At 46.1% G+C, this 15916-nt stretch overlaps 1 long non-coding RNA gene across 1 annotated transcript; it reads right to left on the bottom strand.

The window, feature by feature from the left end:
- Positions 1 to 1960: 1960 nt before the first annotated feature.
- On the bottom strand, positions 1961 to 15234 carry LOC113566069. The gene is made up of 3 exons (XR_003408923.1): positions 15207 to 15234; positions 14304 to 14305; positions 1961 to 2125 (listed from the first exon to the last, which is right to left on the bottom strand). It is a non-coding gene; the product is annotated as an uncharacterized LOC113566069 (long non-coding RNA).
- Between the last annotated feature and the right edge of the window lie 682 nt (positions 15235 to 15916).

Genomic DNA, 15916 nt, shown 5'->3' with positions numbered 1-15916 from the left:
AATCTGCGACAGCTAAACTAGGCTTCGCAGTGCGCCACTTTGAGCGCTGCTGCAGTGACGTTATGTACTCCTCCTTCCACCGGAACCAAAAGAGCTGCTGCAGGTACGAAACGCGCTGCCAGCCGTCCAGGCGATCGAAGTTTAGCTGCGTGACGTCAGGCTCAGCGAACGAAGCAGGAGGGCCACCATTCAAGAAATTCGCTGGAGTTAGAGCATCTAGATCGGCAGGGCTCTCTGAAATTGAAACTAAAGGTCTTGAATTAATCACTGCCGTGATGTGGCACAACAGCGTCCGCAGCTCGTCAAATCCAAGAACCGAGTTGCCTATCGCACGGTAGAAGTGGTACTTGGCCGTCTTCACTGCAGCCTCCCATAGACCACCAAAATGAGGGGAGCGCGGAGGAATGAAATGCCAGTCATAGCCTCGACCAAGCAAAAATCCAGCAGCGCCTTCTGATGGTCATCGCTGAGGACCAGGCGCTTTATTTCCATCAGCTCATTCTTAGCGCCGACAAAATTGGGTGCGTTGTCTGACCAAATTTGCCGCGGCTTTCGTCTGGTACATATGAAGCGCTTTAGTCCATGTAGAGCCACACGAGATTTGACACAAAGTAAGCGACTGCTGGAATGCTGACCCTTGGACACAACATAAATGCATGCACCTTAAGCCTCGATGCTGGCATCGCAAAATCCGTGAATTTCAAGCGTAGAGTCTGGAAGGAGTACAAGCCGAGGAAATTCAAGTCGACGAATCTGGCCAAATCTGGCGCATATTTCCTGCCACTCGGTGTTCAGTGCGACTAGAAGGCTTTCATCCCAGGACAACTTCTCTTGGCACATTCGCTGGAGAAAGATTTTGGATTTAGTAATTACGGGACCAGCTAGTCCGAGAGGATCGTAGAATCGCGCTATGGATGACAAAACAGAGCGCCTGCAGGAATTCAAAGAAGATTGAAGGGCCGAGAACGAAAATAATAGTAGATCAGAAACCGGATCCCACGCAAGTCCTAAAGTTTTAGTCACATGGCTGCCATCGTCGAACTTCAAAAATGTTTCCTTGTCCTCTTCCGGAACTCCATCCAGCACAGCAGGGACGTTCGAACACCATTTCCTCAATCTGAACTGACCTCTAGCCAAAATTCCAGTAGTTTGCTCCCGAATTCGGATAGCCTCCTCCTGCGAGCTGGCTCCAGATATCAAGTCATCCACGTAGAAGTCACGGCGAAGGATTTCATCTCCAACTGGAAACGCCATCTGCTCGTCCATTGCCAACTGATGCATCGCTCGCACAGATAAATAGGAGGCAGGCTTCGTCCCATAAGTAACGGTGTCCAATTGAAACACATGCAAGTCTTCTTCCCTGGAGTTTCTCCACAGAATACACTGCAAGTTGCTATCCTCGGTCGAGACTCTTACACAACGATACATCTTACAGATATCTCCCGTAATCGCAACGGCGTATTACCGAAATCGAGCAAGAATATGAAACAGTTTGGGTTGGATTACGGGACCAGCCATTAAAACGTCGTTCAGGGAATATCCAGATGAGGTTGAAGCGGATCCATCAAAAACGACGCGAAGCTTGGTCGTAGAACTATCTTCCTTCATGACGCAATGGTGAGGCAAAAAATATCGGCAGTTGCTGATTGACTGGGTAGGAACCTGAGACATATGGCCTAAATCAAGGTACTCCATTATAAATGCTGCATACTGAGATTTAACATCAGGGCGACGATCTAACTTTCTCTCAAGGGTCAGGAATCTACGAAGCGCTTGATTGTAAGATAAGTTGGAGATCCAAATTATATTTTGCTGGCAGCCGAACACAATAATCGCCTTTATGTAGTCGACGGAAATGCTGCACAAAGTGTGCTTCACAATCTAGCTCTTCTTTGGTAGACTTTATTATTGGTTCGATGCAATTTTCTACCTCCCAAAACCTCCGAAGAAGCGCTTCAAGCCGATCCTCTGGACTATTATCCTCAGCAGCTACGGCCCGTGCGCGAGAGATCATCAACGAAGAACCTTTTGAACGCGAACAACTTCCAGACACGACCCATCCCAAGCGCGTTTTCTGAATTGAAGGCAATCCTGGCAGTAGCTTGACCTGACCAACACACAGGAGCTCGAAAAACAGACTTGCGCCAATTAGCAGATCGACGCGCTGTGGCTTATAAAACTCCGGATCAGTTAGTGGTATGTTAGATGGAATGTTCCAGTTTTGAGTGTCAATTCCAAAGCTTGGCTGTCGATCGGTTATGCTAGAGGCTACAATGGCAGTGATGAGAGTTGAGTAATCCGATGAGCGAGAGTGCAGGCTAACGTTGACCGCGACCACCGCTTCGACGGTGCTGAGGCTCGAGAGTCCAGAATTGCCGAACAGACGAAACCGATGGGCAGCGGGGTCGCGGTAGAGACGAAGTACAGGCGAGAAGGGAATTGAAACCCCGCGCGCTCCCTCGTGCCTTTTGGGTTCTAATGTTAGGACCCGCCATAGAACAGCTTTTTAGTCGCTCTTGCAACATCTTGGTATTGTATAGTCTTTGATTATACGTAGCATCTGGTCTGATGAGCGCGTGAGGTGGCTCAAAGGGGGTCTAGCTGAGGCCACCGGACGGGTCACAGGTTGCGGATAGCGAACGACCAAGGGCGAGAGTCTGGGTGCCCGCCTCCATGAAGGAGCCGGAACGCATCCTAAAAATACTGCAAAGATGCAACCCCCACCTCCCAACAGCGGACTGGAAGGTGGTCAAAGTTGAAACGACACAGCGCCCCACAAACCAGGTGGTGGTCGTCCTCAACAAAGAGTCGCTGGCCCCGATTGAGGCTGCCAAAGGCGAGCTCAATTTTGGGTTCAGCTCTGTGACCGTAAAGGTCTACAAGTCGGATGCAGCGGCCGGGGCACGTCCTGTCGACAAGCCAGTCGAGCAGGACGCTGCCTCGGAGATCGAAGCACCCGACGATCACACAGAGACAGACCCAGAGGGCTACTCCACCGATGGCACGCTGAGATGCGACTTCGAGGCGATGTGTTGCCACGAGGAAGTCGAGAACGATTCAGATGCCGATATTACAGTGGTGGAGAACACTAAGGATGGCCTTGAGGCTCCTTCAGAGCCCCGAAGAGAGCGGAGCAGAGGTAGCCCTGATCCAGGTACCTTGGATAGTGGGAGACAAGGTTTGTGGACTAGGGTCGAAGGAGTACAAGATAATTGTAGCTCAACATGAAGGTAAAACCCGCACCATTCTCGCATTCTCGCCAGAAAGCACCTTAATATCTTTCTGCTCCATAATTATAGCGATAGCGACAACACGGCGGCAAGCCTAGAGCTGAAAGGGACACATCTAAGGCTGATGTCGTCCTACATGGCCCATGAGGAAAACGATCCTCCCAACGACCTTGTTCGAAAACTAGACAGCGACAGCGAGAGGTCGGACATAGACCTATTAATAGGTTGCGATGCCCACGCGCACCACACTCAATGGGGGAGCTCGAATACAAATGTAAGGGGTGAGTCACTTTTCAGCTTCATCCTTAACTCAAATCTATTTATTTGTAATCGGGGCAACGACCCCACTTTTATAATTAAAAATCGACAGGAGGTTATTGACCTCACCTTAGTGTCTCCCAACCTGTTAGACATAGTCAAGAGTTGGCAAGTCCTTGATGACCACTCTTTCTCTGACCACAGATACATCGAGACCACACTATCCCTCGAGTGTCCGAAACCTAAGGACTATATTATTCCCAGGAAAGCCAACTGGGAAAAATATAGCTCAGCCCTGGAGGACTTACTCCCCTCAAAAGCACCATCATGCCCGGACACAAAAGACGACCTAGATCGCCTAGTGAACAGGTTCACAGAAGCATGCAACAAAGCCTTCGCGGCAGCATGCCCCTCTAGCAAACCTAGGGGGAAAAAGAAACCCCCCTGGTGGTCAAAACAAATAGATATCCTACGTAAAAGCTGCAGGACCCTCTTCAACAGGGCCAAAAGCGCGAACGAGGAGAGCCACTGGGCAGACTACAAAATCTGTCTGTCACTATATAAAAAGGAAACAAGGAAAGCAAAAAGGGCCTCTTCGCAAAAATTTTGCTCGGAAATTGAGGAAACGTCAGAGGCCGCAAGGCTTCGCAAGATTCTCTCAAAAACTAACCCCTCGGTAGGGTATCTTAAAAAGAATGACGGCACGTGGACCAACTCCAGTGAGGAGTCCCTGCACATTCTACTAGACACGCATTTCCCAGGGTACACAACTATCGAGACGGTACATCTCCCAGGAGAGGGACCGGTAACCTCGATGGATCATATCCTCACAAAACGTAACATAAGCTGGGCAATAAACAGCTTCAACCCGTTCAAATCGCCAGGCCCAGACCAGGTAATCCCGGCCCAACTTCAGAAGGCCGGGGATACGGCCATCAACTGGCTACAAGGTATCTTCAGGAAGATACTGGCTGTGGGTACAATCCCGCAAACATGGCTTAAGGCAAAGATAGTCTTCATTCCCAAAGCTGGGAAAGCCTCGTAATCAGCTGCAAAAGACTTTAGACCAATCAGCCTATCGTCCTTCCTCCTCAAAACCTTTGAGAGACTCGTCGGGCTGCAACTGAGGACAACTATACACCCTCAGTTGCTGTCTGGCGCACAGCATGCCTACCGGAAAGGAAAATCCACGGAAACGGCTCTTCATGAAGTGATCTCAGCGGTAGAGAAATCTCTGCATCCCAAAGAGTACTCACTCATAGCCTTTCTGGATATTGAGGGAGCTTTCAACAACGTTGTACCGGGCGCCATTACAGAAGCCCTGACCGACCTGGGGGTGGACCGTCACTTGGTGATGCTCATTGATCAATTGCTCACATGCAGGACGGTGACATCATCGATGGGATCGTCCGCCCAGTCAAGGTATGTCAACAGAGGCACCCCGCAATGTGGTGTCCTGTCTCCTCTTCTGTGGAACATAGCAGTCAACAAGATTCTATGTGACCTAGAAGGGGGGGCTGCAAAGTCGTGGCCTATGCGGATGACGTTGCGATTATCTTCTCGGGGAAATACCCCCAAACACTGTGCGACTTAATGTCCACAAAGCTAGCGCAACTGTCGGATTGGAGGGAATCGCGCGGTCTGGGAGTAAATCCCTCAAAAACGGAACTCGTATTATTCACAAACAAATACAAGGTCCCGCCCCTCAACCCTCCAATACTACAAGGATGCAGGCTCTCCTTTAGCGACAGTGCCAGTTACTTAGGGTTGGTAATTGACAAGAAGCTTAGCTGGAACCTGAATGTCAAAGACAGAGTGAAGAAGGCAATGACTGCACTCTACACATGCAAAAAAAGCTATTGGGCTAAGATGGGGTATGATCCCAAGCATAGTCAAATGGATATATCAAGCTATAGTTAGATCAATACTACTCTACGGAGTTACGGTGTGGTGGCCGGCCCTATCAAAAAGGGCGATCACCAAGCAACTGGGCAAAGTCCAGCGAACTGCCGCCCTATGTATCAGCGGAGCTCTTCGCACCACCCCAAATGATGCGTTAAATGCCATCTTATGCCTACAGAGCCTTGACCTCGCAGGAATGGAACGGGCAGACGCAGCAGCAGCAGCAGAAGCAATATGTCTAAGAGACTCAAATCAATGGGTGAAACAGCGCATCGGTCACTCAGCCATATTAAATAGTTCAATACCGTACCCTCAAAAACGGACTACCAAGTTCTAAGAGAGTACACAGTCACTCCCTTCGACACAATCATCCCTCACAGAGACGAATGGCTCGACTGACTCCCAGGCCCAGATGGGGCCATAAACATCTTCACAGATGGATCAAAGCTGGACGACAGAGTCGGAGGGGGAATCTACTCTGAACAGCTAAACATAAGGCATTCCTTCAGGCTCCCAGATCATTGCAGTGTCTTTCAAGCGGAAGTCATAGCAATCAGGGAGGCTCTAGACTGCCTACAAGTGGCTGCCGTTACGGCAACCAAGCTAAACATTTATAGCGATAGCCATGCTGCGATCAAATCGCTAAGTGCGATTTCCTCGAACTCGGCCACCGTGGCAGACTGCCGCAAATCTCTTCACGAGATGGCTCAGCAATTTGCTATTAGCCTGATTTGGGTCCCGGGCCACCGGGACATCAAGGGCAACTAACGGACGAGCTGGCCAGATCTGGCACTACAATCCCCCTTCTCCAAGACAAGGAGGATATCTGTATGCCAATGGCCACCTGTAACTCATTATAAAAGAGCAATACAAGCGACTAACAAACGATATGTGGCAAATAGTGCCACGATGTTGCACAACTCGGCCAACATGGCCGACCGTGGACATGAAGCGCACCTCCGAGCTCCTCAAGTTAAGCAGGAAAAGGTGCAGCGTAGTCATACGTTCCCTCACGGGACACTGGCTAATAGGCACCCACGCTAACAGGCTGGGGGCCCCACATAACGATTTTTATCGCAGCTGTAGAGAAGAGGAAGAGGAGGAGACAGTGGAACATCTGTTCTGCTCCTGCCCAGCTCTCAGCAGAAGAAGGCTACAGCACCCGGGCTCAGCCTTTCTACACGACATCTCCGAGATGTCCAAACTATGTCCCAGGAAGATAGCGAACTTTGTGAGAGCATCTGGATGGGATAATTGCTGACAGGAAGTCTCACAACGCAGGAAAGAATGATCCTATGCGGTATCACAACGGGCCGAAACCGGCCTAAGTGTGACGGGCTCCGAGCGAGCCCGGCAGCCGCCTTAACCTAACCTAACCTAACATACGCAGCATGATTTGTCAGGAGTCCACCTAATATACTTCATATGTAATTAATCGTATGTGTATAGAAGTTAGAATTTTGTAGCTGCTGGGCCTATCCAGTCCGTTATGTTTGTTGGTTTATGAAAAACTAAATTTTCATATGCAAAAATACTTTAGGCTAAATCTGGTCCATACATGTGAACATTCATCTTAAACCATTGAACGTGTATTTTTTATGTTGCTGTTGATGTCCGCAGATTAAAATGCTGCCCATGTCAGTATGTCTTCAGTATGTCAGTATGCTTTTTTGTCATAATTGATGCGGTAAAAATTCTGGCCTCTGGCTGTTGCAGATCGCTTGCAAAACTGTCATACTTCCTGTTTTTTTTTTCAGAGGAAATCCTGCGTTTCCATATATCTAGAGTATGCTATACGTATGTATGTAGTTGTAAAGAATTCTGAAAACGATTAAACGATATCTGAAACGAGGCCTAATTTACATTCCTATATGAACAAAGTATAACAAAAAAACTATGAGTAAGAGGCCTTAACATAAAATATTATTCAGAATCAGTATTTTGATCCGAAAGCAGACTTACAGTTTTCTGAATTCTGAATAAAGGGAACGTTTTGAGATAGACTAAACCTAAAGAAATTAATGAAAAAATAATCGCGAAAATTCGCAGAAACTATGGACCATTTTTCAATCATTTTAATCAATTTAATTTTAATTTAATGTTATGTTCTTCATTGATAGTTCATAACATAAAACTCATAAGCACGCAAACATATTTTTTATTTTAAGGAACTTTTTTTCTTAAAAATTATTTTTTAATCTTTTTTATTCTAAATTATTTTTGGTTGAATTAAAAAAAAAATTAATTTTTTGTACCAAGTGTAAATTTACGCAAAATTCATTGTTGCGCCAGCGATATTACATATGTTTCCCTTGAAAGCTTTACAGCCCGATATACAGCTATATGAAAAGTACAAAAAATTGTCGGTAAGGTTCATCGGTTGTCGGTTGTTAATCGAATAGATTAAAAAATACCTTATTCGGATTTCGAGAACCTGAAATAATATAAGCTACATTGGCCGTTTTACCCACTGTGGATCGGCAAGACATCGGATCACGAAGTCAAGTCCGAGAAAAGATCTTTAACAGATCATTCGCCTGGAATCGAAGAACATATTGAAATAAAATATGGCAGAATAGTTATGAAAAATTGAATAAAACTGGTACTTCTGTTAACTTCTGCGTCCATTGCCCAATTTTTGTGTAGGTGGTAATTTTTTCGAGGTAACTAAAAAAAATCAACGATGTTAACTAGATATAATCCAGTAGTAGTGCCAATTATAATAGTAAAAAAAAATTGATTTTTTTTACGCCTCGAACTTACCCGAACTGTTTTGATATGGTATGGTACCTTTTCTTTGGTAAGGTTTTTCTTCAGAGGTGCTACTTTTTTTATAGAACTATAGTGTCTTAAATTCATTTGTATTGAATATTAAACTTCTGAAATGCAGATAAATGTATCTATAGGACCTAAGCACTTTGTAGCTTCAGCTTAACCTGTGGGAAATATTAAGATTTCAAATTTAAAATATATCACTTTTGCGATATTTTTATACCCGATACACAAAATGAGTATAGGGGTATATTAGATTTGTGGTGAAAATGGATACGTGTAACGTCCCATAAAGTATATATATTCTGGATCAGCATCAATAGCCGAGTCGATTGAGCCCTGTCTGTCTGTCCGTCCGTCCGTCTGTCCGTCTATAGAGCTATAGCAACGATGTTTTGGATCCAGACTTCTGTGATATGTCACTGCTACAAAAATATTTCAAAACTTCGCCCCGCCCACTTCCGCCCCCACAAAGAACGAAAATCTGTGGCATCCACATTTTTGAAGATACGATAAAACCAAAAACGCAGAATCGTAGAGAATAACCATATCTTTAAGACTGCAGAATCTGAATTGGATCGTTGTTTGAGATGCCAAGCTTTTTTGGCACCTATGTGTTTCAAAAATGAAAAGAGATTTTGGGTTAAACTTTATAATTCGTATTTAATCTTGGTGGCTTAGCGGAAGCCGATTACTTGCTATTGCCAGATAAAATTTATGCGAGATCGATATGCAACCAATGCGCAGAGGGGTTAGCATAGAACTAAACTATAGACGACGGCGTTAGATCAAAGTGATTGCCGAAGTGGCGGCAGCAGATCAAAGTAGTTGCCGAAGTGGCGGGAGAGGCCCTTTAGCGGGAGAGCGCAGCAGCTCTGCAGAAAGTCAACGCTTTACAACATAGGCGGCTCTCTCTGCTCATAAAATAATAATGTTAAAGTTACGGTTATTCTTCAGCGGCTGACCCGAACAATCGTATTATTATAATAATAATGGCTATAAAGCCAGCATCAAGAAAACAGTTTCATTTTTTCTCGCCCTGTATCTCTCTAACACACACGTAGCATAGCCGGCTTTGCTTAGAGTAAAACATTAGCGCCTAGATCTCAGAGACTATAAAAGCTAGAGCAACCAAATTTGGTATCCACACTCCTAATATATCGAACCGAGACGAGTTTGTTTCAAAATGTCGCCACACCCCCTTCCGCCCCCGCAAAGGATGAAAATCTGAGGCATCCACAAATCTCAGAGACTATTAAGGCTAGAGTAACCAAATTTGGTATCCGCACTCCTGTTAAATCTCACTATAAAACGTATATCTCAAAATTTCGCCCCACCTCCTTCCGCCCCCACAAAGGACGAAAATCTGTGGTATCCACAATATTGATTGATCAGATTTCTGAATCTGGATCAGATCAGATCATTTTTATAGCCAAAAGGAACAAATAAATTTTCACTGGCTACGCAGCGCCCGACGTCACGCTTAGACTGATTTTCTGTCTCTCTCGCACGCACTCTTTGTCGTGTTGTTCAATATTAGCGGCGTCTGCCGGAGGAGAGCCATACTGACTAAGTATCAGGTATAAATGTAGAGTTGCGGTGTCCGCAGCAACTCACAACGTTCCCCCCATCTAACGGAGGCCATCTAATAAAGTTGCTGCAATGCCAGAATATGCAACGGCCAATGCGATGCAACTTTTTTTGTATCGTATATTGGCAAGAAGTAGCGAAATAAGGAACGTTTTTCCACTTCCACTTGGATCAAGAAAAAAGGATCCTCCTTATCCTGCCGAAACTGCCAGCATAACGAGGTCGTAAATAACTTTTTGTTTATCATTTAGTAGTGGAACATTGTGACTAACAATGGCTTTAGTGCACGATTCATATCTGTCTTGAGTAAATCGGATGCACTTTGATTCGGTGAGCTCAGACCGAAATGACTGATTGGTAAACTCGCAATATCAATGCAATGATCCTCGATAGCAATCAATGCTTCATTGTACATTGCATCACTGAACGATATCGTTTGATCGTTACACCTTGTACGATGTCGATACAGTATATCATCAGTCATTGAATCTTTGTGATTATCCCAAAACACTTGTGCTCGGGCCGGGAAACATGTAGTCATTACTATAGAAATTTTTTTGTTCCTGTGCAGTTTAATGCTGCTTCAGCAAGCATACTGTCCCAATGATTGTTGTCTTTTAGCAAGCCTAGTGCAAGGCATGCATCTTTATACGTTGGATACTGTTGTCCATCTACCTTGCGTATATCTTGAAATGACAATGGTCCGGTAACATTTACGAACAACAGTCGCACATAAAAGCACTCAGTCTGCCTTGGATTGACTGTATATACACAACCCAAACTATTTGATTTGAATAGAGCAGTGTTTGTGCGAAGGCACCAAAAGCATCCGCACGATTGCACAGCTCAAAAAAATCGGTGAGCGTAGTTTTTGGTGAATTTATAGCACGGTCAAGCGCTGTACCGTCCGTGAAATATACGCGCTGGCCGTTTTCAAGATGAACAGCTAAATGTATAGCTGCTGGATCCCGTTAATGAATTGGGAAACCAAAAATAGGCCAGACAGCTTCATTGGAACTGATATACCGGCCAATTTGGTAATTCGTAATTTCATCATTTTTATTCACCGGAGGAGCATTTACATACATTAGTATTTTCAATTCTAAATACAGCCCTGATCTTTGAGCCGCATAAACTTCACGTTGTTTCTTCCACTTTGTAGATCGAATTATTCCTTAAATGAACCATTTAGGGTCGTATGCTCGGATAATAATTCCCTCTACCATATTATATCCACCACTAATTCTCATCCTCTTATTACATTACTAATCCTTACACACTTTTCTAGTACTTAAGTAGTAATAGTAGTGGTATTTGTATTTGTATTTGTATTTTGAATGCATGGTTAGTGTTAAGCTATTAAGCGTTTTTAATAACTGTTGCAATTTGAAGTTAATGAAAGTCGAGAGGCCGTTTATAATTCACAATTTATTTGCATATGTAAATCAACTTATCGCGTATGTACATATGGGAATGATTGGGCGAACGATTGATGCGAGGATGTTAATCTAATAGCTGCGACGATTAGCTCAAGACTGCCCTATGCAGCAAGCTTAGACGCGAGCGAGAGCGTATGATAGCCCGAGAGCGTTAGAGCTGCTCGGGGACGCTGTTAAGCCGAGTCCGAGAGATTGTGACATAAGGAGACGAAAGAATTCCGCTGCATGCGTATATGCGGTAGCAAATGATCTTTGCAGTGGGGGCATTGGAAACGACAACACCAAAATGCATTTCCTTTGGGCCGCACCACTGGCAATAATTTAAAATATTTAAGCTGCTTGACCCGACATACTCCCCCCGTTGGAAGCCTGACTTTCAACAGCATCTTTAAGGGGCAGCAGGCACAGCTTGTTGACGGCGCGCTTTGTGATTCCAGATGACGTCTTCAGCACAGCAACTCGGGAAACGCCATCTCGTCCGGGCAAAAGCTCGACCACTCTCGCCAGTGGCCACTTCATGGGAGGAAGATTCTCATCCTTGACAAGAACCAAATCTGCGACAGCTAAACTAGGCTTCGCAGTGCGCCACTTTGAGCGCTGCTGCAGTGACGTTATGTACTCCTCCTTCCACCGGGACCAAAAGAGCTGCTGCAGGTACGAAACGCGCTGCCAGCCGTCCAGGCGATCGAAGTTTAGCTGCGTGACGTCAGGCTCAGCGAACGAAGCAGGAGGGCCACCATTCAAGAAATGCGCTGGAGTTAGAACATCTAGATCGGCAGGGCTCTCTGAAATTGAAACTAAAGGTCTTGAGTTAATCACTGCCGTGATGTGGCACAACAGCGTCCGCAGCTCGTCAAATCCAAGAACCGAGTTGCCTATCGCACGGTAGAAGTGGTACTTGGCCGTCTTCACTGCAGCCTCCCATAGACCACCAAAATGAGGGGAGCGCGGAGGAATGAAATGCCAGTCATAGCCTCGACCAAGCAAAAATCCAGCAGCGCCTTCTGATGGTCATCGCTGAGGACCAGGCGCTTTATTTCCATCAGCTCATTCTTAGCGCCGACAAAATTGGGTGCGTTGTCTGACCAAATTTGCCGCGGCTTTCGTCTGGTACATATGAAGCGCTTTAGTCCATGTAGAAAAGCAACTGTGGATAAGTCCTTTATAAGCTCCAGATGAACAGCCTTGGTAGCGAAACAAATGAAGACGCAGACGTAGCAATTGATTGGAGCCTTGTTGAGTGCCTCCGGTTTGTAGAAAAACGGCTCACAGAAGTCCACGCCTGTGATCTCAAAGGCATGAGAACCATCGAGCCGCTCCTTTGGAAGATCCGCCATAATATGCTCCAATACCCTGGGCTTCAGTCGAAAGCATCTTACGCACTTGTTTACTGCCTTGTTTACCGTCTTCCTCCCCCCAATAGGCCAATATTGGGATCGAATCAGTCCAAGCAAAGCTCGAGGACCAGCGTGCAGATTCCGCTCATGAAAATGGGAGATTATTACAAGAGTCAGTGGATGGCTGCTGGGCAAGATGATTGGATGACGGCCATCAAAATCCAACGAAGAGTTTTTCAGTCGACCATCTACCCTGAGAAGTCCAAACTGATCCATGAATGGCGATAACGATGCGATTGAGCTCGATTAGGAGACTGCTCCCCTTGCCCGCAGTGACTTCATGACCTCCCATAGCTGAGTACACTGGACTAGTCGTAGAAATACCTGGGTTCCATGTTCAATGTCTGAGACAGTGAGTCCGGGGCGCCGAATTCGGTTGCAAAACTTGTGAATGTATCCGAAAACGCGTTGCAAAGAAGCAAATGAATTCGCATACTTGGAATCAGCAATAATGTCCATGTAGGGCGATTTGACCAGAAGAGCCTTCCGACGAAGTTCAAGGGCTGGCTTATCAGGTAGCACAGTGGGTGGCCAGTCATCTGAGGAGCCGCAAAGAAATGGAGGACCATGAGCCCAAAGAGGTGACTCATTCAGGCGGATGAGCCCCTCGAGACAGAATGTCGGCTGGGTTTAAAGCTGTAGGAACATAGCACCATTCCATTTTTTCGGTCATTTCCTGAATCGTTGAGAGTCTATTTGCAACAAATATATTAAATCTTGACGGCTCGTCCCGAATCCAAGAGAGCGCAACAGCAGAATCACACCAACAGTAACACCTTCCCTTGAATACATCCATTCCAGCTACCTCAGATATGAGCCTAGCCAGCAACTCCGCTCCACAAAGCTCCAACTTTGGTACTGTAAGTGTATTCAAAGGAGCCACACGAGATTTGACACAAAGTAAGCGACTGCTGGAATGCTGACCCTTGGACACAACATAAATGCATGCACCATAAGCCTCGATGCTGGCATCGCAAAATCCGTGAATTTCCAGCGTAGAGTCTGGAAGGAGTACAAGCCGAGGAAATTCAAGTCGACGAATCTGACCAAATCTGGCGCATATTTCCTGCCACTCGGTGTTCAGTGCGACTAGAAGGCTTTCATCCCAGGACAACTTCTCTTGGCACATTCGCTGGAGAAAAATTTTGGATTTAGTAATTACGGGACCAGCTAGTCCGAGAGGATCGTAGAATCGCGCTATGGATGACAAAACAGAGCGCCTGCAGGAATTCAAAGAAGATTGAAGGGCCGAGAACGAAAATAATAGTAGATCAGAAACCGGATCCCACGCAAGTCCTAAAGTTTTAGTCACATGGCTGCCATCGTCGAACTTCAAAAATGTTTCCTTGTCCTCTTCCGGAACTCCATCCAGCACAGCAGGGACGTTCGAACACCATTTCCTCAATCTGAACTGACCTCTAGCCAAAATTCCAGTAGTTTGCTCCAGAATTCGGATAGCCTCCTCCTGCGAGCTGGCTCCAGATATCAAGTCATCCACGTAGAAGTCACGGCGAAGGATTTCATCTCCAACTGGAAACGCCATCTGCTCGTCCATTGCCAACTGATGCATCGCTCGCACAGATAAATAGGAGGCAGGCTTCGTCCCATAAGTAACGGTGTCCAATTGAAACACATGCAAGTCTTCTTCCCTGGAGTTTCTCCACAGAATACACTGCAAGTTGCTATCCTCGGTCGAGACTCTTACACAACGATACATCTTACAGATATCTCCCGTAATCGCAACGGCGTATTACCGAAATCGAGCAAGAATATGAAACAGTTTGGGTTGGATTACGGGACCAGCCATTAAAACGTCGTTCAGGGAATATCCAGATGAGGTTGAAGCGGATCCATCAAAAACGACGCGAAGCTTGGTCGTAGAACTATCTTCCTTCATGACCCAATGGTGAGGCAAAAAATATCGGCAGTTGCTGATTGACTGGGTAGGAACCTGAGACATATGGCCTAAATCAAGGTACTCCATTATAAATGCTGCATACTGAGATTTAACATCAGGGCGACGATCTAACTTTCTCTCAAGGGTCAGGAATCTACGAAGCGCTTGATTGTAAGATAAGTTGGAGATCCAAATTATATTTTGCTGGCAGCCGAACACAATAATCGCCTTTATGTAGTCGACGGAAATGCTGCACAAAGTGTGCTTCACAATCTAGCTCTTCTTTGGTAGACTTTATTATTGGTTCGATGCAATTTTCTACCTCCCAAAACCTCCGAAGAAGCACTTCAAGCCGATCCTCTGGACTATTATCCTCAGCAGCTACGGCCCGTGCGCGAGAGATCATCAACGAAGAACCTTTTGAACGCGAACAACTTCCAGACACGACCCATCCCAAGCGCGTTTTCTGAATTGAAGGCAATTCTGGCAGTAGCTTGACCTGACCAACACACAGGAGCTCAAAAAACAGACTTGCGCCAATTAGCAGATCGACGCGCTGTGGCTTATAAAACTCCGGATCAGTTAGTGGTATGTTAGATGGAATGTTCCAGTTTTGAGTGTCAATTCCAAAGCTTGGCTGTCGATCGGTTATGCTAGAGGCTACAATGGCAGTGATGAGAGTTGAGTAATCCGATGAGCGAGAGTGCAGGCTAACGTTGACCGAAAATCCATCCGTGACGAAGCTAGAGTCGCCTATTCCCGAGACTGCAGTCGATGATTTCATTTTTCGAAGCTGAAGCTGACTCGCGAAACGAGAAGTTATTAGATGCAACTGGGAGCCGGAATCCAGCAACGCTCGGCAGGGAACTAAAACTCCGGAACGATTTTTGACTAAGACCGTAGCCGTAGCAAGTAGAAAAACACCATTCCTGAGATCTCGGGCAATAAGGGCAGACGAGGTAGACGCTGAAGTAGAGGGCTCAGTGGTATGCTCAGACGGCGTAGACTCAGACAGCGCAGACTGAGATGGAGTATACGGAGCTGATTTCCCTTGGACTGCGGTATCTTCAGGGCTACCAAAATGAAGGAGGTTATGGTGTCTACCCCCGCAGGTACGACAGTTGCTCGAGGTGCACTGAAGTAATCGATGCCCTGTTCTGAGACAATTTATACACAACGAAAGCCGCTTGGCTTCTTTATGGCGATTTGTGGGGGACAGCGCTTTAAACTTCTGACAGTGCTGGACCTCGTGAGCACCATCGTTGCACAGCGCGCAGCGTGCTAGGGTTTGGTTCGTTGTAACCAATGTGGACCTAGAATTATTATGCTTTCTACTTCTGCCCACCTGATTGCTCAACGCATAGCTTGCCATAGAAAAGTCCATCGTCTCCAATGATCTGCATCGCTGCTCCAAGAACGAGGCCATAGATT

The sequence above is a fragment of the Drosophila persimilis genome, unplaced genomic scaffold, assembly GCF_003286085.1.
Source record: "Drosophila persimilis strain 14011-0111.01,24,50 unplaced genomic scaffold, DperRS2 tig00000477-arrow-pilon, whole genome shotgun sequence".
Classification (NCBI taxonomy): domain Eukaryota; kingdom Metazoa; phylum Arthropoda; class Insecta; order Diptera; family Drosophilidae; genus Drosophila; species Drosophila persimilis.
This window is presented reverse-complemented; position numbering and strand designations above follow the sequence as displayed.